General features: G+C 34.4%; 1 protein-coding gene and 1 pseudogene across 1 annotated transcript in view; one reads left to right on the forward strand and one right to left on the reverse strand.

The window, feature by feature from the left end:
- ROBO1 (roundabout guidance receptor 1) overlaps positions 1-26,035 on the reverse strand; it is a 1,079,496-nt gene that overhangs the window by 783,413 nt on the left and 270,048 nt on the right. The window lies entirely within an intron of this gene.
- On the forward strand, positions 8,729-9,400 carry LOC105856242 (ribulose-phosphate 3-epimerase-like; annotated as a pseudogene).

Below are 26,035 nucleotides of genomic sequence, written 5' to 3' on the forward strand. Positions count from 1 at the left end.
CACACCAATCATGACACTCTATTCTAGATAGAACAAAAATTTAAATGCAAACCTAAAAGATTAGATCATACAGGATATCTTTACCTTGAGATAATGTTTTTCTAAAACAAAATCCCACAGTTGCAAGCTATACGGAAACAGACTGTTAATTTCAACAACATTGAGAATTTCTCTTCATGAAGTTGTTGTAAAAAGAATGGAAAAAGAAATTGCAAACCAAGAGACGGTATTACAGGCATAAGATTAATGCTGAGGCTATATAAAGAACTGTCAATCTAAAATGAAATGGAAAGCATTTTTTTTAATGAGCAAAAGTCATGAATAGGCATTTAATTTAAAAAAAAAAAGACACCCAAATGGCCCAAAACATGTAAAGAGCAGTAAAGAAAATGCACATTAAAAGTGTAACAGGATAGATACTATTTCAAAATGATCAGATTGGTAAACATGTAAAAAGCTTGTCAACATAAAGTGTTTGCAAGGGTACTATGAAGCTGACATTTCATCTTCTGCTAGTAAGAGTGTAAATTTAAACAGCTTTAGAAAAGATTTTCCAGTACCTAAGAAATCTGAACTTCATATATCCTACAACCAAGCAATTCCACTCCAAGATTTATATCCTGAAGAAATTCTTGCACATGAGTACCATTAGATTAATTTATTAAAAATTTTAAAAAGCCTTATTTAAACTTTATTATTTTAAAATAATGGCAAGCAAAATGTCCATGGATAGTAAGGTGGATACATAAAATGCATTTTTAGTTTATTACACAGAAATGATGAAGTTAAATCATGCTATGCACAACATAAATAAATATCAATGATTATGTTGAAAGGAAGAAGTCATGGAAGAACAAATACAATGATTTATTGCAAGCTAAGTTCAACAACTGGTAAACAATGCCTACATGTTAAAACCATAAGGAAAGGCAGGAGAAAGGTTGATAAAATAAACATGATGAGATTACGATGACAGCAAGTGAGTGAGGAAGATGTTATTCAAGAATAGTAGGGGGTAGGGGATTCGCCTAAATTACTGGTAAAGATTTTTTAACCTCAGTAGATGATAACCTTATTAGTGTACTTTCTATTATTATTAGTGTTATTATATCCTCTTCATCTCATCCAAGTTACTTACAAACACACATATCCATTTTATCTAGTTATTTCAGCCTGAGTCCCATTACTTTTTATTTGTATACATAACATACATATTTGTGTGTCATATCCACATTAATGTATATATTACTGTATATATGATATAATACATTATAGCTAATATATATTAACATACCTGATTTCATTATTTAACCCCAGAGTGAACTTTTGAGGTTTTTATTTTATAAAAATAAAATTGATGATAATTATAAAAAATTTACATCAATGATCATGTTCACTAGGACTTCATGAGTACAATTATATGCACAGTAATTTTCACAGATTTTCTTACATTTTTGATTGGTCATTTTATGTAAATAATAAAGAAATTGTTTTCTTTCTTATTACTTTTGCTTTTTCACTGCTCCTTACAATAATATAAATATCCATTTTACTTATTTCAAAACTTGCATCCCTTTATTCTAAACAAATCTTGAGTTAATATAAGTGGCAAATTCAAACTTTTACTTCTGGTGGTTAACATCAGAAGCAAATTTTCCAAACCTCTAGACTCTCTAAAATTTCATTTATCATAAATCAAATTATAAGAGTCTATAATTGCAAATCATCTTTCTCAAAATAAATGTCTAAAATTTTATTATGCAACATGTCCTGTATAATAATATTTCAGTACATTATTTGAACAGCCACTTGAATTTGGCACCATATGCATTATAGCCAATTTTTAGTGTTCTGAAATAAATAAGATCATGATGCAATTAGTGTTGCTTATAATAGATATGTACAAAACTTAATTAAAATATGATAAATGGAGGATTTTTCCCATTAAGCTGTCACATTATTTTTGGAGAACATCTGTTTATTTACAAACCATGTTATACTTCTTGTTCTTGATGTGCATACTAATGATATTATTACAATATACATCAGTGAACTTTTACAAGATCAAATATGGATAACAAACTAAATATTTAGGGCCATATCAGTACATTTGAGAAGATGTTCTATTCTCTTAGTCTCATTTTCTTGGCTTAAGACTATAATTTCAATACTTTTTAAATCTGCTTCATATTTTTTTAAAAGTAAAGAAAATATGTAACCTTTAAATTGATAGAAAAATATGCTTAAATTGATACTATATTTCATAATTTAAAATTCTGTTATAATTACTATAATATGATTCCATAGTGACAAAACTGATTAGAGGCAGATAATAACTATTAGGTAGCCTGACCTACACAGTAGGTCACTATGGCAGTATTTGAGAGGAAAAGTCAAATGGCGACAGATAATGTGGAATCCTGAAAATGAGTGTAAAGTTTGAAATGTCTAACTATAGATAAGGATAAAAATGTATATCTAACCAGCCCATAGGAAAATTTCCAAGATATTGCTGACTACAAATTCAATTTTTCTCAATAATATAAATAAATGCAAAATATAAAGTTAAACAAACAAAATCAAACTAATGATCTTATATTAATTAGTGGACTAAACAAATCTTACTTAGTGAATTAAACTCATTCTGTATGATCTTGGATTTCATTAAGAGAAAGAAATACAGGCTAGAACAGGACTTGAGGTGCATAGTTTAGTAAGAACATGGACAGACTTGAGTGCTTCCAAAAAGAAAGACGTGATAAGATTAAAAGCAATAACAAGATCATGTGAGGCTCATTGAAGAAACTGAGACTGGAAAGTATAGACTACAGAGAGATATGAGGGACATGAGAAACAATTTCCCAAATTGTAAGGCCACTGTCACAGTGAAGTTCTACACTTGTTTTGAGTGGCTCTGAAGGACAAATTCAACAGAAGCAATGATTTTCTAACAAAACAAACATTCAAAAATTCAATGGATAATATATTCACCAATGGATATTTAGCTTCTATCTGAACAAAACTAGTGGTGTTGAAAAAAAAATTCAAGTGTTGGACAGAGCTTTAACAAAATAAACCCTTTATCTCTCTTCAGACTTTAGATCCACTACTTTATACCTTATATTGTTATATCACTTTAATTATTTGCTCAAGGTTTGATCAAAAGCAACAAGCGTATAGAAACTGGGAAATTAAAGACTTTGAGGATAAAACTGATTTGACTGCAACATGAGTTAATTTGAACCAAATGATGACACACTACTTGAGGATTATAAATATAGAACTGGAAAAACCAGTCCCTAAAGAATAAAGATTAGTCCTGAAGTGTGCTAATGTTATGGATATATTGGATTGGGCTGTTAATTCTTCTATTCCTAACCACTACGTAATGTTAATTATAATGTATGAGTTAGAAAATATACAGTTTGTTAAGCTTTTTGTACTCTGACAATGCCAAAACAGTTGCATGGGGGGGGGGGTGTTAGCCTGTGCCACTCTAGTACTGATGCTGCTGCTACTAGTACTATATCTACTAACATCATTTCTACTACTGGTACCGTCACTAGTAGGACTCTTGCTTCTGATATATACCATTGCTAATACTAAAAATACTAACACTACCAAGATATAACATTTACTGAGTTGTTATAACATGCTAGGTACTCAATTTGGTATATTATGTAAATTGAGCAATTTATCCCCTAAGCAATCCTACAAATATTAGTAGGTACTATTATTAGCTCGATATTTTTCTTTTCTTTTTTTTTTTAATTTCAGAATATTACAGGGGTACAAATGTTTTGGTGACATAAGTTGCCTTTGTACCATTTGAATCAAAGTTAAGTGTGCCCATCACCCAGATAGTGTGCATTGTTCCCCTTAGGTGTGAATTTACCCATCCCCTCCTGCCCCTCCCACCTGATTGATTTCTAATGGACGTTATTTCCATATTAGCTTGATCCTAAGGATTACTATGGCAAATTTAGGTAAAAAAGTTACCCACGATCATACAGGTTTAAAGTAGCAGTACTAGCATTTGAAATCAGGCCAGGATTTCAGAATTTATGCTCTTAGTAATCTCTACTCAAGGAAAAGCATCAGTGGATTGTACTCTTGGCATGACTTTTGAGCATGAAAGTAATATTCATTTATAGCAGGAAATTTTCTCCGAATACAGAACATTATTCTAATCACATCTTTACACTGTTCGTAGCAACTCAATCTCTTTGGTAATTTTGTTCATTTATTTTTCTTATGCTTTGCAAGTACCCTTCATAAAACCTAATATTTTTATAGCATCATAAATTGTGACTAAGTATCAGTTGATTGTTTTATAATGTTTGCCATTTGTCCTCCATTAAGTTGGAATCTTCTTGCCTTTGATACAAGGCAACACTAGAACCCGACCTTAGAATGCAAGTATATGTTTGGGAGAGGGTAGCCTTCTTTACCATAATGTGAACTTGATGTCATCTAAATACTAAAGTTAGTATGCATAGGGATGGCTTTTTCTTCATTTAGTAATATCAAGGAGAAGGAATAATGATTTAAAAATCTGTAATTGTTACCATATAATTTATCAGAGACAAATGGAGTGGCTTCTATGAGTATCAGCATGTCACAGCCTGAGAAATCATGCGATTTTTAAAGAAATTCTGATTGAATGAATTAGCCATCATCAACCAGGTTCAATGACAACTCCTTTCTTGGCTCTCTTTATATATTTGTACCCAAGCCTTTAAAAGGATGCTGATTTCTACCTACAAGCAAGATTCAGCAATATGTGTTCCTCTTCAGATACAAATATAATAAATAGGGAAAATCCAGCATTTCTTCAATATTTTATGAAAGTTGGTTGTTTCTGGAGTCAACCAAAGGGAAGTTCATGTTATAATTTAAAGATAAATACCTAAATAGTTAACAAATTTAGCCTAAAATCTACATTTTTTTAAAAAAAAGGAAACTTTATTTAAGCAAAATTTCTATAGTGCCAATGGATTTAAGCTCCTCGTTAATAGCACATACATATATGATGCTTGCACAGTGTGCTACTTTAAAGACTCTTATAATCTTTACAACAATCCTATGGGGGTATAATTATCATCTTTATTGCACATATGAGGAACTGAGGAAGAAAAAGGCTAAGAAATTTACCCAAGATTGACTTTAAGTTCTGGACTGTGAATAAATACCTAAAGTAGATGATGCCACAGTTTCCCCTTGGAGCTTCTTTGCAATGAAGCAAACACTCTCTATTTAAAAATGTTCTTACCAATGGATTTGTCAATAGAGTTATTGGTGGGGATATAAAAATAAAAAAGGACTGGTTTAGAGATAGGCATGTGCTTCAACCAACCAACCAACCAGAGCTAATAAATCTGATTTTATGAACTTTCACTGTCACTATTGACAAGGTCAAGCCTATTATACTGAGTCTTCAAAGAAAAATGACTGTAAACCAGGGAGAATGTCCCTGAGAACAGAAGCAGCAGAGACAGACAGACAGATGGGAAGGAAGGAAGGAAGGAAGGAAGGAAGGAAGGAAGGAAGGAAGGAAGGAAGGAAGGAAGGAAGGAAGGAAGGAAGGAGGAAAAAAGGAAGAGAGGGAGGGAAGAATGGAAATAAGGGAAGGAGGAAAGAAAGGGAAAAAAGAAAGAAAAAGAGTGAAGACAGAAAGATGAAGACAAGTTGTCTGAATATATCCAGTTTGAATAAATAAAACCCAGATATTTTTCAGATATGTGAGTAATTTATTTGTCCAAAATGAAATAGATTTCTGTTAATACAAATAAAATTGCATTGACTAATTAATTTGTTTTGGACACAAAACTAAATAGAGCACTTTAATGGCTAATAAAACACTTTCTCATCTTGATTCTTTCTATAATGAAAATACTATCCTTAATCTCTTTTATATAGTTGCATTTTATAAGATTTATATAAGAAAGGTAAGTAGCACCTAAAATGTTTGAAAACTATAATTTTGAATAATTTTTATATCTTTTCATACTCTCACATTCTATATTTTGAATTCATTTTTTTTGATAACTAAAAGATCAAAAATGTCCACTGATTATCAAGGAGTACTTTTTCATACTGTAGTAAAATGAAAGGAAAATAGAAATTATTCAATCCTAATTTGGTTTCAGACATTTTCTAGGTTCTTTATATAAGTTAAGTTGTATTTTCTATTAATATTTTTTTCAAATTATTTTTTCCATTGGGTATTTTTCCAACAATGTGAAAGTTATACATTCTGAGTTTTTATTTCTTTTTCTATTGCTTTTGATTTTTCAATCCTTGTCTTTTAAGATCATTTATGAAAAACATTTTATCATATACTTAAAAAGTATGGCAGACTTTTGAAAAATTGGAAGAAGATGTCTACAATATCTAAAGTCAATATAGAATTTTCATTAAAAGAATATTTGTAATCAATAAAGAAAATCCTGGAAACACCACATAAAACTGTGCAAACATCATAGATAAACAATCTTATTTAGGGAGATGAAGCTCAAAAGAATAACAGCTATATGAAGAGATGCTTAAGGTCCCTAGTAATCATGGAAATGTTAACTTATATAAGATATACTACATAATACCCATCAGAATGGTAAACTTGCAAAGATAGAAGCCTCATCATGTACAGGTGGGGCATGCGTAGACTTGAATTCTCATGCACTGCTAATAGGAGTATAGAACTGGAAAGCCATTATAGAAAGCATTCTGAAATATTAAGTGAAATTAATTATGCATTTGCTTTAAATCTACCTATTTTACTAGAAAAACTCTTATGTTAGTTTGTAAGAGAAAAATGTATGCTAATATTTATGGCAACTGTGTTTAGTTTAATGGAAGGTTGCAATGATCTATGTGTTCAGGACTAGAGGACTGAATAATTAAAACACAGTGATGGTTACTATGGAACAACACACATCAGAAAGAAGCAATGGACTAGATACACATACAACAGCATGGTATAATTAAAATTGACATTGAGTGGAAAACATAGGAGAAAAGAATGAGTTTTACAGCATTATACTTGTATCACTTATGTAAATATGCACATGTAAATATGCATATGTAAATACACATACAAATACAACAATAAGTTTAAGGGCATGCTAAGCACTGAATGTTTGTGACCTGCACTAAGTTTATATGCTGAAACTCTAATCTTCAATGTGTATTTGGAGGTGGGGCCTTTGGGAATTAGTTAAGATTAGATTAGGTCAGAACTTTAGGGCCCACATGATTAAATTAATGCCCTTACAAAAAGACAAAAAGAAAGGACAGCCCTCTCTCCAGGAGCGTGCACCAAGAAAAAGCCATGTGAGCTCACAAAAAGAAGGTGGCTACTGATAAGTTATGAATTGGGCAATCCCCAGAGACCAGATCTGCCAGAACCTTCATCTTGGACTTTTTAGCTTCCAGAAATGTGAAAAATAAATTTCTGTTCTTTAATCCACCCAGTCTATGGTATTTTGTTATAACACTCCAAACTAAGGACAGGGCTTAGAGTAGGTACATATAGGAGATGTGAAAGAACTGGGGAGAAAAGGAAAAATAAATAAAAAAAGAGAGGGGTCTTGCTGTTAATGATGATGTTGGCTTATACTTAACAAAGGAGTATGCTTAACATAACTTTTTGTTGCTAGGTCAGTCCAGAAAAAAATGCTAAGCAAGAAAATGATTATACTTGAAATTCTACATTATGAAATTATTAATCAGTCATTTACCAATACCTAATTCATTATAAAATTACCTTATTTTAAGCCTCTTAATTCTTTCTCAAATTCTTCTACTTTATCTCATTTTCAGCAACATCATACATGTCCTAGTTACTATTGTCTTAAGACATAAGTCATTCCAAATCCACCCTTGTCTCACTCCAATTTATTTTCCACAACTGCAGTCAGATGAGCTTATCAAATCAAAACCCATAGTTCATCATATCACTCTATACATCTTTACTGTTTTCCCACTGCTCTCAGATAAACACCAAGTACTTAGCTTGTTGTCAAGATCCCATATGGGATCCACCAACCCATCCAGCTTTGTATCACGCCATTTATACTCCCATTCAGTTCTTTCTTCTTTTATCCGGAGCATCACAGTTTCAGGAAAGCCTCCCCGATTTCCTAGAATATGCCAATCTTCATATTATATACTCTTGGGGCATAATATATCTCTGTTTAACAGAACATATGTTGTACTTTCAATTTTACATTTGTTTGATATTGATTACCATGCATGCCAACATTAAAATCTAAACTCCACAAAGTCAGAATTGTGTCTGCTTTTTGTTTATTTTCTCCCTGTACTGTGCTCACAGTCAATATTGAATGGAAAGGATTAAAATGTTCAATTACCTAAATTAAAAATGAAAGCACTTGCTTTAGTATGTCTAAAACAGATACATTAACAAGCATGCAGATTTTATATACCTGAAGAATTTTATTAATGTTTAGCAAAAACTTAGATTTTTTTACCTGAAATATACATGATATTGATGTGCATTTTATTCATTTTATTTTTCTTCCCATATTCTTTTCAAACATATATCCAGGAAATGTGTCTCTAGCCTGGGGGAGACTTTTGTGGTGGGGCATAAAACAGAAGTTATGAGTTGATAATATGCATTTCTGGCTATTGTTTTCCAGAATCTCAATGTTCTTGTATAAAAAAAAAAAAAAAAAAAGGATATAGGCTCTTAGGAACCAGCATTATGGCATCGGGTTGCAAGATTGGCCCGTTCATCCTCAATAGCGACCTGGCCAAATTAGGGGCCGAGTATTCCAGATGCTAGATTCTCGGGTGGATTATCTGCACCTGGACATAATAGGTGGGTGTTTTGTTCCTAGCATTACCTTTGGTCACACCGTGGTAGAAAGCTTCAGAAACAAGCTAGGCCAGGACGCTTTCTTTGACATGCACATGATGGTGTTGAGGCTGGAACAGTGGGTAAAGAGAATGGCTATAGCAGGAGCCAATCAGTACACTTTTCATCTCGAGTCTATGAAGGACCCAGGGGCTTTAATTAAAGACACGTGGGAGAAATGGATGAAGGTTGGCCTTGCCCCATCAAACCAGGAACTACACTGTAAGTATTTGGCACCATGGGCTAATCAAATAGATAATGGCCTTGGTTATGACAGCGGAACCTGGGGTTTGGAAAGTAGAAATTCATGGATGATAAGTTGCCCAAGGTTCACTGCCCAAGTTCCTATATTTTTATATAGAGGCCAATGTTGGAGTAGGTCCTAACACTGTTCATAAGTGTGCAGACGCAGGAGCTAACACAATTGTGTCTGGCAGTGTCATTATGAGCAGTGAAGACCCCAGATCTTCACTGAAATCTTCATTTCCAAGAAATGTTTACTGGGAAACATTCTCTTGATCAATGAAAACCACAAGGAGTCCAACATTTCTGTTCACGGAATCTCCTTTTCCACCAGAAAATAGGAATATTGACTATCAAATTGCATTGCAGTTGAGACAATTGCAAATTGCATTTTGAAGCAACTTTTCATTCCAGTGATTAAAATCTATTATGTAGAATGTTCTAATGGGTTAGAAATTGGTGTGTAACTACATTTTTAGTAATGCAATTTAAAGATTAATGTGGAGAAATAAGTCAGTTTTTACTGGGAGACTTCATTTTTATAAAGAGTAAAAATAGGTCTCTATTGAGAAATGTGTCTTAATGCTTAAGGAAGGCATATTAGCCACTATGAATTTTATTTTTGTATTTCTGAGAAAAGTTTTCAGTTTCTCAGCTGTTTTCCAAAGGCAAAGGAAATTCTTATGTTTTTCCTATTTCATGTTATTTGTGATTTGTTTATATGCTTGATGATATGAGTAGAATGGAATTTAAAACTGTGAACTTGACTGAGATGGCATATCGTAAAAAAAGGGGGCTATAGAAAAGGAGAGGAGCAAGAGAGTAAGAGAGGAGATAACAGATGGTAGACAGAAAGGTACGTACATATATACAGATGGAAGGAGAGAGGTTGAATTCGATTCCCAAAGAGTGGGAGGAAGAATGAGGTGGGCATGCCCTAAGTAGCCAAATCTAGAGTCCACAGGCTCTGAGCTTGTGCCTCTCTCCCACGCAGTCCTAAGAGAGAAGGCAACACCGCAGTGTGCAGAGGAAGCACAGTGCTCTTTGGCTAACCAGCTTGTAACTACAGGGCTTCCTGACTAAGCAAAACTTCTGCCATAGAATTCAAAAGACTATTTAGCATTGCCACATAGGACATGATTGGTCACCATAATGAACTGAATAGCCGAAACTCTTCTTCCCATTTCCTTACATAAAGTAATAGAGCATAAATAGAGTGATGTCTGTTAAACAGTGATTTTTGGATCATAGAATCATTCAGTTTTATACAAATGGAGATTTCTGTGACCCAACACAGACAAATTGACACAGAATCTTTGGGGTTATAGCTCTAAGCCGTGTGTTTTCAAAAAGCTTCACTTATGCATACTGAGATTAAGAGGGAAGGGCGGGTTGGACAGTCACAAGGGAGAGCACCAGGGATGCTGCCAAAATGAGTAGCTTTGTGATTGTTCAATATTCATGTCTCAGTGAAGACTCACATCAAAAGTAGAGTGCTGAAAACTTGGGAACAGGAGATGCAGTTAGCCTAGAATAAATCACAGCATGAGACATCCGATGGTCAAAGGGCCTACACCAGAATAGGAAAGTTGGAAATAAAACACTATCCAAGGACAAGGTATGGTGGCCGTTTAAAAGACTGCACTGAATTTAACTAACCGGTTCATCTCCATGTAATGGACAAAGTCATGGGAGAAGAAGGACCAGACAACAGCAACAATGAAAGATTGATTTTGCAGTAAATGTCGATTCCAGCTGCTGAGCCTGTTCTAGACATTTTTCTATTGTGATAGCAACTCCTCCTCATACATGGTCAGCCTGAGCAAATAAATAGGAGTGTGTTATTGGAGTCAGATGTGAATATGTGAAGAAAAAAGTCTAATTCTCACCTAAAGGTCTACTTGGCTTTTCAAAAATAAGGTATTTTAGTGAAGAATGTTCTAGACTAATGAATTTTACTCAAGTTTTTTTTCCCAAAACATTAACCACAGCTTGCGTAGAGAGCACACTTTTTGAGGACACACCTGAAAAGAAACTGGCAATGATTTCATTACATAAGGGGGAAAAATTAAACATTACAGCATGCTAGTATTGAAAAATAAGAGGGAAATAAATGCTGTATGTGGTCATTTTCTACTTACTTGGCAAGGCATTTTTTTTTCACTTAAGATATATTATTTTTAGATGATTGTTCATTCAGTTACTCTACTTCATGTGAACAAGGGAAATCTACTACACTTGACATGAGCTTTGATTTATAGTCCATAAACTGAAGAAAAAATAAAAATGCAAACATGAGACACACAGAAGCAATTTATTCACCCTGTCTTTCAGTTGACAGACCAGCTTCAAATTTCTAGTAATGTGTTTTAGCATGAAATAAAGAGATGTCATTCAAAGGTAAGCAAAGAATAAAAAGTGTGGCAAAAAACAGTAGTCAGAAACGAAAATCTCTAAGAAACAGTGCCCAAGAAAATGGCAAAGTAGCTCGGTTATTTTCCATTCCCTTATTCTTTTTATTTTAAATTCACATTATCTTACATCCATTTATCTCATCAAATTTTACATTTATTTCCTCAGTTTCAATTTAAAGATTGGCTATTCCAAAATCAGTTAAAAGGCTTCAACAAAAACACATGATTGAAGCAGTAGAAAAGCTCAGATTGCCCCGACAGAGTATCAGAAATGATGTAAAACACACAATGTGTTGCTTAACAAATGGAAGATCAGAGTAGCCCTTTATTTTGCTTTGACTAGTTGGCTGGGTAGACACCTTTAGGGACAGTCAGCAAAACTAGTTTTCAGAGGTTGGCAAGAGTTTCTTAGGGAATTCTTAAGTATCCTATTTTGCAAGAGAGATTACAGTTTAATATGCTCTCTCTGAATATCTTTTCTTATTACCTAATTGGTTGAAGTTATTAAAAACTTCTCAGCAAGTTGAGTTTCAATTCACACCTTGTAAAAAAGTCTAAAATATGCACACAGAAGACTCTTGTAACAGAAAGAGCAGTGTTGCTCTTTGGAATGACTCATTATAGCACAAAAAGTAGGGCCTGAAGGTAGACTATGAGATTTAACACTCACCTCTGTGGCATAGGTGAAGTGCAACATTTAACATCAATCTTTAGTTTTCAGTTAATACAGCTCATTATGGACCAGATGGCTTAACTGTTCTGCCATTTCCTGCATAATTTTTTACAAGACTAGAAATTCGCCTTTTTTGAAGAAAAGTAAAATGTCATAATAGTGAGATGTGTAGTTTCAAGGAGAGATGCTAAAAGTAATTTGGGATTCATTTAAAACAGTTTCTAAAATCCAGGTGAAATATTTCAGTAGTGAAGTGTTTTAAGGAGACATTTAAATGCTCACCTATAATTCTTTTATGTGTATCATTGCAATTACCTCAGTTGTATAGCTCTAAGTGATTTTCCTACATTTTGATTGTATATACAGGGAAGAGCTATTTGATTTATGAGTTGTTCAAATAAACCTCCAATGTCTATGAATAGAGATTCATGCACTGGCTATATTTCTATGCCCTCAACACATTTTACTGAAGTATTTGGTCCAATAATGCACTTTTTTTACTATGATGTCTATCTCATAATTACTAATAAGTTTCAATTATTTAAAGAAGAGCTAGTATTTGAGTATGACATAGATATAGCTTTATGGATGATTATTGCATATGAAACACAACATTCTATAAAATATCCAAAGACTTCATATTACTAAGCTTCCATCTTTATATTAGAAATAAAGAAACCCAAATAGCTCTACACTTACCTTGGTGTCTTTCTACATATCCCTCACAGACACCATCTGTGGAGCAGCTCTAGTTGGTTTTAACCTTCTTGTACGTAAAGTTGCTTTTTGTGTTCATGTTCCAGCATTCCATAAGTACATGCTGAAATCTGCTTGACTGTAAGTTTTACAGTTTGATTCTTTTGTTTTGATATCCTTCATTTATACCACCCTCTTTAAGATGAGAGATATCAATTAAAAGTTCAAATACTAATGGAAAAGTAAGATGACCTTTGAAATTAACGTATGTTCTGTCAAGCATGTGGTCCTTTATTAGAATTTAATCAAAAGACCATTTGGTGATGAAATTTTAAATATTTCTCAAAAGAAATATTTATCTCAATATGTCAACGGAAAATCAAGTCTAACTTACTTCAGTGAAAACATCAAAACATTTACAAAGAAACAAGAAAGTCTCTGTTTTACCAAAACCTAAAGAGTGTCAAACATAAGTTCTACAAGGGCAGCAATAGAATATTTTCTGTAGACAGAGTTGGTGCATGGCAAGTTGTTGTATAGTTTAAATCCATTTCTGTAGGGAAAGAAAAGCTATGGATGACTAGTTTTATTATGTTTTGTTTCCTATTTTTTAACCATTTTTAGTTGATTGCTACCCCAAACACAGTAAGATTGTTCCACAAAAAGTACAGTAGGAACTGACATGAAGTTTTCTCTACCTAAGTCAGTTGCAGATTTTTATAATACTTACTTAGTTTTGCTTCTCGCCTTCTGCGTCAGACCCAGAAAATTATGTGTAGCCCATTGTAAGCACTCAATAAATATTTACTAAATAGCTATTTAGCTTTAGTGACTTTTCATATAAAATTTACATGCCTTTAATCCTATAGTCTCTCCGAAAAATATTTCGAACCCTCAACCTTTTAAATCTAACTCCAAAATTGTCACAGAAACAAAGAGAACTTCTCCAGAGAAGTTCTTGCTGTGGCCTAGCAAAATTTTTGGTGTTTATTCATCTTTCCTTCCAGGTAAATATATTTCTAATCCTGAGAATTGTTTTTTCATGTCCTACCAATAATGGCTTGATATATTTCCAGTCTAAAAATTTTAACTCCAAGTACTTAATACTAGACACTTAGATTCTCAAAGCGTAACTCAGAGACTTCAACATTAAGGATGAATGCACTTTGGAAGAATCTTCAGGACACAATCAATTTTAGTAATGAAGTTCAAAGCATGTAGTCATGGGTAAATTAAAATTTGAGAGCACCTAATCATTAGTATTAATATACTTAAAATAATTGGTATTCATCAATTGCATTTTTTGCAAAAAAATTCCTTTAATCAATTTAACATGAATTATTAAATTATATAATCTGCTTCTATTGTGCTATGCTATTAGTTATAAATGTTGCTTTACTTAAATACTATTTGTATGAAAGTCAGTATAAGATGAAATCATTGAAAAACTGTTTGTAAATGTGTGTGTGTCCATGGGAGTGCACCCCGTGTTCTTTGCCTCTGTCCTCCCAGGTTAGATCTTTGGCATAGATGCTGCCATCACAGTCCTAGAACATTCGCCATTGTCTCACAGATGGGAGGAAAAGTAGGAATGGTTCAGGGAAAGAAGATGGAAGTGAATTCCAGCTGTGCTCTGGTTCACAATTTGGGGAATAATCACAAACTTTTAATTAGGATCTTGAGAAACAACTGGATTACAGTTGTCTATTACTAATTCTTCATGAAGGAAAGTAGCTAGATGACTCTAGGCTTCAAGAGGTTTCAGAGCAAAAAAGGAAAACATCCTCATATGTCATTTCTCATTTCAAATAGCAGGAAATTTTGTTGTTTTTGTTTACATGTAGAAGAAGATGAAATAAATGGGAGGAAGACAGTCAAAGTGACAAAATATAAGACAGATAGATTTTCAGCATGATGAAATTTAATCAGCACTAGAGGGAAGGAAATGCTAATGAGTAGAGAGATAGAGTTGACATTCTAAGAACTTGGAGTGGGTGTGGTAGTAAGGCAGGGCAGAAATTTTTGCCTGAGAATGTTCCTGCTTTCCAGGATACCACAACAATTGCTATCTTCTTTTTATGAAGCATGCCTTGTTCTTCAACAGGAGTGTGAATGATTTGGAAGAATGATCCACTCTCAGCAGGTTGCTTGAAAAAGGATGGATGAGGGGAGAAGAAGTTTAAGTTTTGCATGCCCAAAGGTATCTTTGCTATACCGTATCAATGTCCACAGGGCTAGAAAGATGTAACCCTTCCAAAATGAGCATGGAGGATTAAAGATGTATTGTGTTAAAAAGAAAGAAAGAATAGGAAAGAAAGCAAAAAAAAAAAAAAAAAAAAATAGGTCTAATTTATTTATGGAGATCAAGAGTATCTGCTAAACATGATACAGAGAGTAGAAATATTAAAACAAAACACTGTATAATTTTCCATGGGGAAAAATAAAAGGCAGGTGAATCGGAGGGAGCATTTTCAACATAATGAAATGTTAATAGCCTTTACTATGGAAACAAAAACAAAACACATTTCAACATCAAATCTATACAAATAAAATGACCCCAGTAGAAACCAGGAAATGGGATACATATCCAATTTGCTACAGTAATATTTTAAAAGAAAAAATAAAGTCAAATTGAAACCCAAACAAAACTTTTTTTACACTTTATGAGGAAAGCAATGGTAAATTTAAACTAAACAAATCTAAAAACTGAAAATTTGTAATATACTGGTCCTATAAAATGAGCACAACTTTATGCTAACCTACTGAACATTTGTAAATGATAAGATTAAATTCTTCTACCTATGATTGTATCAATAATTCCCTGAAGTAGAATATTATCAATACAGACTTTAATGAGGAAAATGCATACTTTGATTAAGAAAAATATTTTCCTGTGTTCAATTTCTCCTTAAAAATGTCTTCTTTACACTTTATTCATTTTGTGGTTGTTTAATTAACATGAGCACAATTATCTTAAAAGCATAATCAACCAATTGATAGGTATCATGCATTGACTTTGTGCTTACACAAAAAGCATTGAAAATAGTTATTGTCTCCAGAAAATCATGATATATGTTTTATTGGATTTTTTTCCCTAAAAAAGTTTTGTTTTGTTTTGTTTATTGAGACAGAGTCTCTGTCATCCGGGGTAGAATGAAGAGACATCATCATATCTCACTGCAACCTCAAACTCCTGGGCTCAAGCGATCTTCCTGCTTGTAGCCGGAACTACAGGCACATGCCACGACTCCCAGCTAATTTTTCTAGTTTTAGTAGAGACAGGGTCTCATTCTTGCACAGATTGGTCTCAAACTCCTAAACTCAAGCAATCCTCCTGCTTTGGCCTTCCTGAATGCTAGGATTAATTACAGGTGCAAGCCACCAAGCCGAGCCACTAGAATATATGTTTGGTTTTTTTTTTAATGTTAAGTGTGTGACTTAGAAGTTCTTTTGAATCTGTATGAAATTCACTGTAGGTGTTGCCAACAGATTAAGTGAAATTAAATGTGATAAGGTGTATATGAGAAGGTAAGGAGAGACTCTATAGAACAAATACAATTTTCATTGAGATTTACCAAAGATTTGTGTTTTACATTTCTCCCAAAGGCTAATTAGTTAATTCTCCATAAGTTTTTCTTTTCTGAAATGTTATCATGAAATGTTTTCTTTTCTGAAATGTTATCATCTAAAAATAATCTTTCAATTAGAGAAAATAATTCCTTAAATTGGACTCTAAATTCTCTAAAACGTCTTTTCAGACAATGAAGACTATATAAATTTTCATAATAAATCCAGAATAAAATTATCTCTGTTTTAGGAATATTTTATATGTAATTCATTTTTATATTCATTATTTTAAGAAATAAAAAGTAATTTCATAAGGTGTTAATAGGAATGAAAGAATAAAAAAAGGCACTCTGACCCAAACCTGGCAGCCAGGTAAAACAAATGTTGGTGAATTCATTTTTTGCCATAATTCTGCTTATGAATGGTGAAAAAATGTAAATACTTGAAACTGGGAAAAGCTGCATTAGTAGTAAACTTAGGTTTTTACAATGTGTTCTTAGAAGTGATAAATCAAAAGTAATGCGTGGAATTTATAACAGAAAAAATAAAATTAAGAATCCATTTTGATCCAAAAATCTACGACTATAGTTGAGACATAAGTTTTCTTTATAAATTCTAATTCTTACCTCATAAAACAATTCAACCAGTACTTCTGGCCAGTTATGTTTCACTTTAAAAAAGTGCCTGGCTACAAGGAAAGAGAAATGTTTATAATTTAGACTTAAATCGATAAATCGAATGTACCCTTCCCATTTGCCAAGAGGTTTACCATTAATATATGGAGACTCTGCAGGAACACTGATTATAAGTATTTAAATGTGTTTTAAATTTACCATGTAACATGTGGCTCAATTTAGAAAATCTACTACCCATCTAAAACACTTTCTCCAAACTGGAAGAAAAGCTTTTCTTAAGTTAAATATATTTTATGTAGTATTGTGATGTGATTGCCTAAGAAATTTATAGCAACAAAGCAATTGCTTGTACAAACAAAATAGATACAATGAGGAATAAACCAGATGCCTTGTGTGAAAGTCTAATGTTCCTTTTCAAGAGTATTTATAGATATGAGAGAGAAATTAAAATACAGCAGCAGATGAAGCACTTAAAATTGTACCAATTTTTCTGAGCCAACTAGAAAATTGAAATTTAGCCTTTTGTAATCCCAATGTGAACAATCCCTTAATGACTAACATACAACAATGTAAATAGCAACCTTGTCTGCTTTGGTTACTATAGCATATTTAAATTGGATGATTTAAAAAATACTAATTGCAGGTCTGCTTGGCTTAGCTATAGTAAAATCAATCAGGAATTAATAAAATTGTACTTGAGTTTATCAGAGATACAACCCATTGTAGGAAATCACTTCATTAAAATAAAAACATTAAAAAGTTATTAAGTCTAATCATAACTTTCGCTGAGCTACATTTTAGCAAAAAACGATTGTATTAACATTTACAGCGTTATCATGTGGTGGACTAAAATGCTCACAAATTCTTTGACACTCTGTTAAGAGACAGGTCTATTTCCCCTCTCTCGCATCTAGGCTGAACCGTGGTGCTTGGGCCAATAGAGGAGGACAGAAATGACAACTTGCCAGATCTGGGACTCCCCTTGAGGTGAATGGCAGTTCCTACCTTGGCCTTTTGGGTCCTAAACAACCATATAAGACATTTGAACACTGTGCTGAAGAGATCAAAAGAAGTGACCTTGAAAATACAGGAAGAGGATGATGGGCACAGCTGAGTAGAGCCTTTGAGCTGCCCCCACCAAGTTACTATGTATGAGAGTGAAGCTGTCTGGCCACTCATTTGTATCCTAACAGCTCGGCTGCCAACTGAACACCATCAAGTGATGCCAGTTGATACCACATGAGCTAGAAGAACCACCCAGCTAAGTCCTGCCTGAATTTCTCACTCACAAAAGTGTGAGATACAATGAAATGCTTGTTGCTTTCAGCCACTACATTTTGAGGAAGTTTTTTACACAGCAATAAGTAACCAGAAAACATAGGTTCTTAGAACTAAGACACTATGCAACAACAGCAAGGGTATTCTAATACTGGCACTTATCTATCCTTTTGACATCGTAAATATCTACATGGTTTTTGAAAAGTAGTATGGCAGAATGAGAAATGTTTCCAGAGACATGAAAGTTCTCCTATGCTTTGTCTAAAAAAAATACTGTGTTAGGAATTTGGCCTCAAAGTAATCCAAGATAAGCAAAAATACTATCTATTTATATCAAGTTTATATATTGTGTGAAAACTGGCAACTATAACAGTAAAAATAAGGTGATAATAAATTACAGTATATCAACAAGGCCAATATTGTGTATTACATAACATAATAAATTTGAAGACTACAGCTACATGAAAAATATTTGTGGATTTTATGGATTGTAGAGTGGACAAAACATACTATATACTTTTATCTACTTCATTATACATATGTGCAAATTATTGCACTGCACTGGACAAGAACACAGAAAAATAAAAACAATAAACTTAGAAAAAAATTTTTGAAGTCTATGTTGTATTATATTACTTGTATTTTAAAGTCATTGTGAGGCTGGGCACAGTGGCTCACGCCTGTAATCCTAGGACTCTGGGAGGCCGAGGTGGGCGGATTGCTCGAGGTCAGGAGTTTGAAACCAGCCTGAGCAAGAGCGAGACCCTGTCTCTACTATAAATAGAAAGAAATTAATTGGCCAACTAATATATATAGAAAAAATTAGCCGGGCATGGTGGCGCATGCCTGTAGTCCCAGCTACTCGGGAGGCTGAGTCAGCTGGATTGCTTGAGCCCAGGAGTTTGAGGTTGCTGTAAGCTAGGCTGATGCCATAGCACTCACTCTAGCCTGGGCAACAAAGTAAGACTCTGTCTCAAAAAAAAAAAAAGAAAGAAAAATTCATTGTGGCATGGCATGCACCTGCAGTTTTAGCTACTTGGGAGGCTGAGCTGGGAGGATCACTTGAGCTCAAGAATTTGAGGTTGCAGTGAGCTATGATTGTACCACTGCACTCTAGCCAGGGCAACAGAGTGAGATTCTGTCTCAAAAAAAAAAAAAAAAAAAAGTCATTACTTGAGAGAGGTTGGGTTGACACGTCAAGTAACAACTGAGAGTATGGTCTATATACGTGTCCTTTTAAAACACAGGTAAATTCAAAAAGTTTTGCAGAATTACTAAACAATTAAGCACCTTTGGAAAGAAAATAAACTTACCTGTGAAACAATATAAGTATATTACTCTTCAAAAATAATTCATCTTCAGTGTAACTTTAGGGAATCTGACACGTTTGAAGTTTGCTTGACAGTTTGAAACAGAATCTACACTCTAATCCAGGGGTCCTCAAACTTTTTAAACAGGGGGCCAGTTCACTGTCCCTCAGACTGTTGGAGGGCCATTGGAGAGTGTGGTGCACATTCCACACATGCACACTGTCATCCCAGAACAAATTGGCTGCTAAGCAGGACAGGCAGCAGGTAACAAAAACACCTGGTAGGCCAGATAAATGTCCTCAGCAGGCCACACCTGGCCCATGGGCCATAGTTTGAGGACCCTGCATCTTGTATTTTTTGTACCTTCCTAATCCCATAATGTGGTTAGCACTAGAAGTTTTATGAATGAAAAAATGAAAATTTGTGGCATATAATGTCACCACTGAAATAAAAATCAATGTTAAAATTAACACATATTGCATTTAGTATACATAGATATAGTATTTCTTTACTTGATAAATGATTTGTGATTCATCTAACAATTTTATTAAGATATAGAATGTTAAGTAATTTAATTAATGTTATTTCTTTTTAGTTAAAAACCATTTCTTTTTATTTTTGTAATGTAAACCACCATTTTATTTATTTATTTATTTATTTATTTATTTATTTTTTGAGATAGATATATTTATTGTCAATTTTTCTCAGATGTGGAAACTGAGACACAGAAGTCAGGTAGCTGTCTTTTTACACAGAGCAAGGAAGGGGCAGCACTTAGATGTGAACTCAGGTGTTTGCATCCATTAGTGAATTCTATACACCAGGCTCTGTGATATGGAGCCTAATTTAGAGTTCATCCTTTTCTTAGGTGCAGTGGATCACCTGGAACTGACTCTTGAGTCATAATCTTTTGTATGACTCTGTATAATCTGTTGTGAAGTACCATCTACTACTCATTCATGCATAGGATCAATTGTTATTTAGCAAACACACAGCAAGGAATGAGTTAGTTGCAGGCACTGTACTCTCTCTGCCTCAGGGAGAGCTGTGGTCAAGCTTTACTCTGCCTTCACTGTGGTTGCAATTTTGTTGGCAGAGAGACCAAAAATGAAGGCAACAAAATATTAAGGGCATTACCATAAAAGTCAGCACAGGGTACCATGTGTCTCTTGCATATTCCAAAGCGATACCAGTATAATAAATGTGAAAACTGAAATGCGTTGAGCTGTTGAAGAGTCAGGATTCCTAGTGCCATAGATGAGCTTTTCCTGCTTTTGAGCTTCACATAATGGAATGACACAGTATGTTCTCCTTTGTTCTGACATCTCTATACTAGAAAACATGCATTATTTGTGGGTTCTCATGTCCCTTGAGTTGAAAACCATTTCAGAATATTATTGGCATGTTGGCTTTTTTCCTATTGTCTATTCACTGTCAAAATCTTTTCAAGCAACTGCAATAAAATGTATCATTACTCAAGTGATGTGACCAATCCATTTAATAAATATAGAATAATTTTAACTGTTTTAATTACAAAGGAAGAAAGTGATTTTTTTTAATTATTTTTTTTATTTTGGTATATTATGGGGGTACAGATTTTAAGGTTTCAATAAATGCCCATTTCCCCCCCGCCCCCCAAAAGTCTGAGTCTCCATCATGACCATCCCCCAGATGGTGCACATCTCACTCACTATGTATGTATATACCCGCCCCCTTCCCCCCTCCCACCTGCCCAATACCCTATTACTGTAGTACCTATGTGTCCACTTAGGTGCTACTCAGTTAATATCAGTTTTCTGGAGAATATATCTGGTGCTTGTTTTTCCATTCTTGGGATACTTCACTTAGTAGTATGGGTTCCAGCTCTAACCAGGAAAATATAAGGTTTGCTATATCACCATTGTTTCTTAGAGCTGAATAGTACTCCATGGTGTACATATACCACATTTTATTAATCCATTCTTTGATTGATGGGCACTTAGGCTGTTTCCACAGCCTTGCAATTATGAATTGTGCTGCTATAAACATTCGAGTGCAGGTGTCTTTTTTGTAGAGTGTCACTGGATCATTTGGGTAGATGCCCAGCAATGGGATTGCTGGATCAAATGGTAGATTCAGTTGTATCGCTTTAAGGTATCTCCATATTGCTTTCCACAGAGGTTGAACTAGTTTGCAGTCCCACCAGCAGTGTAGGAGTGTTCCTCTCTCTCCGCAACCACGCCAGCATTTATTGTTTGGAGATTTTTTGATAAAGGCCATTCTCACTGGGGTTAAGTGATATCTCATTGTGGTTTTGATTTGCATTTCCCTGATGATTAGAGATGTTGAGCATTTCTTCATATGTTTGTTGGCCATTCTTCTGTCTTCTTTAGAAAAATTTCTGTTCAAGTCCTTTGCCCACTTTTTAATGGGGTTATTTGATTTTTTCTTCCTAATTTTCGTGAGTTCTAAGTATATTCTAGTTATCAGTCCCTTATCGGATGCATAGGATGCAAAAATTTTCTCCCATTCTGTAGGTTGTCTGTTTACTTTCATGACTATTTCTTTGGCTGTGCAGAAGCTTTGTAGTTTGATCATGTCCCATTTATTTATTTTTGTTGCTGCTGTGATTGCCTTTGGGGACTTCTTCATAAACTCTTTGCCCAGGCCGATGTCTAGGAGAGTGTTTCCAACTTTTTCCTCTAGAGTTCTAATAGTTTCATATCTTAGGTTTAAGTCTGTTATCCAGCGTGAGTTGGTTTTTGTGAGAGGTGAAAGGTGTGGGTCCTGTTTTAGCCTTCTACAGGTGGCTATCCAGTTTTCCCAGCACCATTTATTGAAGAGGGATTCTTTTCCCCAGCGTATGTTTTTGTCTGCTTTGTCAAAGATGAGATGGCTATATGAGGATGGTTTTATATCAGGATTCTCACATCTGTTCCACTGGTCAATATTCCTGTTTTTGTGCCAATACCATATTGTTTTAATTACTACAGCTTTGTAGTATAGTTTGATATCTGGCATATTAATGCCTCCCATTTTGTTTTTGTTGCCTAGAATTGCTCTTGATATTCGGGGTCTTCTTTGGTTCCATACGAAGCGTAAAATTATTTTTTCTATATCTGTGAAGAATGCTGATGGGATTTTAATAGGTATTGCATTGAATCTGTAGATCAGTTTGGGTAGTACAGACATTTTGATGATATTGAGTCTGCCGATCCACGAGCATGGTATGGATTTCCATCTGTTTACATCCTCTGCTATTTCCTTCCTTAGTGTTTCATAGTTCTCCCTGTAGAGCTCTTTTACCTCTTTGGTTAAATATATTCCTAGGTACTTTAATTTCTTTGTTGCTATTGTGAAGGGAATTGAGTCTTTGATTTGGTTCTCAATTAGATTGTTGTTGGCGTATATGAATGCCTCTGATTTTTGTGTATTAATTTTGTATCCTGAGACTTTACTAAATTCATTGATCAGTTCCAGGAGTTTCTTGGTTGAATCCTTGGGGTTTTCTAGATACAATATCATATCATCAGCAAACAGTGAAAGTTTGATCTCTTCTGCCCCTATTTGGATACCTTTGATTCCATTTTCCTGTCTGATTGCTGTAGCCAAGACTTCCAGCACTATGTTGAACAGAAGTGGAGATAGTGGGCAGCCTTGTCTGGTTCCAGTTCTAAGTGGGAATGATTTCAATCTTTCCCCATTCAGTATGATGTTGGCTATGGGTCTGTCATATATGGCTTGTATCATTTTTAGGTATGTCCCTTCTATGCCTATTTTCTTAAGTGTTCGTATCATGAAAGGGTGTTGAATTTTGTCAAAAGCTTTTTCTGCATCTATTGAAAGAATCATGTGGTCTTTGTTTTTGCTTCTGTTGATGTGGTGAATTGCATTTATAGATTTACGTATGTTGAACCATCCCTGCATCCCTGGGATGAAGCCCACTTGGTCGTGGTGGATTATTTTTTTGATAAGTGTCTGGATTCGGTTAGCTAAGATTTGGTTGAAAATTTTTGCATCTATATTCATTACGGATATTGGTCTGTAGTTTTCTTTTTTTGTTGCATCCTTTCCTGGTTTTGGTATCAGAGTAATATTCGCTTCATAAAAGGTGTCGGGGAGGTTTCCGTTCTTCTCGATGTTGTGGAATAGTTTCTGCAAGATAGGTACTAGTTCTTCTTTGTAAGTATGGTAAAATTCAGGTGTGAAGCCATCTGGACTGGGACTTTTCTTTTTAGGGAGATTTTTAATTGCTGTTTCTATTTCAGCTGTTGAGATTGGTCTGTTCAGGGAATCTATTTCTTCCTGGTTGAGCCTAGGGAGGCTGTGTGTTTCTAGAAATTTGTCCATTTCCTCCACATTTTCCAGTTTGTGTGCATAAAGAGTTTTGTAGTATTCATAAATTGTATCTTGTATCTCTTTGGGATCAGTTGTCATATCTCCTTTTTTATTCCTGATGGAGCTTAATAGAGATTTCTCTTTTCTGCTTTTCGTTAGCTTAGCCAATGGTGTGTCAATTTTGTTTATTTTTTCAAAGAACCAACTTTTTGTTTTATTAATCTCCTGAATAGCTTTCCTGTTTTCAATTTCGTTTAGTTCTGATTTGATCTTGTTGATTTCACTTCTTCTGCTGGGTTTGGGGTTGGTCTGTTCTTCTTTTTCCAGCTCTTTGAGTCGTTTCATTAGATTGTCTATTTGTGATCTTCTTGCCTTTTGGTTATAGGCATTTATGGAGATAAACTTTCCTCTCAGAACTGCTTTAGCTGTGTCCCAGAGGAGTTTATAACTTGTCTCTCCATTGTCGTTTTCTTCATAGAAGTTTTTTATTTCCGTCTTGATTTCTTCATTTACGAAGTAATCATTTAGTAGGAGGTTGTTTAATTTCCACGTTTTTGTGTAGAAATGTGAATTTCTGTTAGGGTTGATTTCCAGTTTTATTCCACTGTGATCTGAGAAGGTACATGGTATGATTTCTATTTTTTTAAATTTCTTGAGATTTTCTTTGTGTCCTGGGATATGGTCAATCTTAGAGAATGTCCCGTGAGCTGATGAGAAGAACGTATATTCAGTGGATTTTGGGTAGAATGTTCTGTAGATGACTGTCAGACCCAATTGTTCTAGAGTTTTGTTTAAGTCCATTATTTCTTTATTAATTTTCTGTTTGGAGGATCTGTCTCGTGCCGTCAGTGGGGTGTTGAAATCCCCGGCGATTATAGAGTTGCTATTAATCCATTTGCTTAGCTCCAGTAAGGTTTGCTTTATGAATCTGGGTGCACCTAAGTTGGGTGCATATATATTTAAAATTGTTATCTCTTCTTGTTGGACTGTGCCCTTCACCATTATATAATGACCCTCTTTGTCTTTTACTACTTTTCTTGGTTTAAAAACTAAATCGTCTGAAATTAGAACTGCCACACCAGCCTTCTTTTGGCTTCTATTTGCTTGGAATATTGATCTCCACCCTTTTATTTTTAGTCTATGTGCATCCTTGCAGGTTAAATGTGTTTCCTGAAGACAGCATATACTTGGCCTGTATTTTCTTATCCATTCAGCCAGCCTATGTCTCTTGAGTGGAGAGTTTAAGCCATTCACATTTATTGAGAGAACTGATAGGTAATGTAGATTACTGATCATTCTGTTGGGTTGGATGTTGTTGCTATGATTTCTGTCTTGAGCCATTGTAATATCTGGCCTTTAATATCTTTGGGTTTTGGTTGTTTTTATATCCGTGGATTATTATTATGATGTTCCGTGCATAACGCTGTTTTAAGTACTTCTTGTAGGGCTGGTCTTGTCTTGGTGAATTCTCTGAGCCTTTGCTTGTCTGAGAATGTTTTTATTTCTCCTTCATATACGAAGCTTAGTTTTGCAGGGAATAATATTCTAGGCTGGGCATTGTTTTGTTTCAAAAGAGTGAGAATGGGGCCCCAGTCTCTCCTTGCTTGTAAAGTCTCATTAGAGAAGTCTGATGTTATTCGAATTGGCTTTCCCTTGTATGTCACTTGCTTCTTTTGTCTTACAGCTCTTAGAAGGGCCTCTTTAGTTGATACTTTGGTCAGTCTGGTGACTGCATAACGTGACGTCTTCCTGTTTGCATTGAATCTCCCAGGGGTCCTCTGGGCTTCTTGAACTTGTATATCAAGATTTTGAGCAAGGCCTGGGAAATTTTCCTCTATTATATCTTCAAAAAGCTTGTCCAGCCCTTGAGTGTTGTCTTCCTCCCCTTCGGCTAAACCTATGACCCTCACGTTAGGTTTTTTCACATAATCCCACAGCTCTTGTAGGCTTTGGTCTTTTCTCTTGTTTCTCTGCTATATTTCTGTGACTGATTTATTTAATTGGAAGGTGTTATCTTCAAG

This window comes from Microcebus murinus, chromosome 1 (assembly GCF_040939455.1).
Source record: "Microcebus murinus isolate Inina chromosome 1, M.murinus_Inina_mat1.0, whole genome shotgun sequence".
Classification (NCBI taxonomy): Eukaryota; Metazoa; Chordata; class Mammalia; order Primates; family Cheirogaleidae; genus Microcebus; species Microcebus murinus.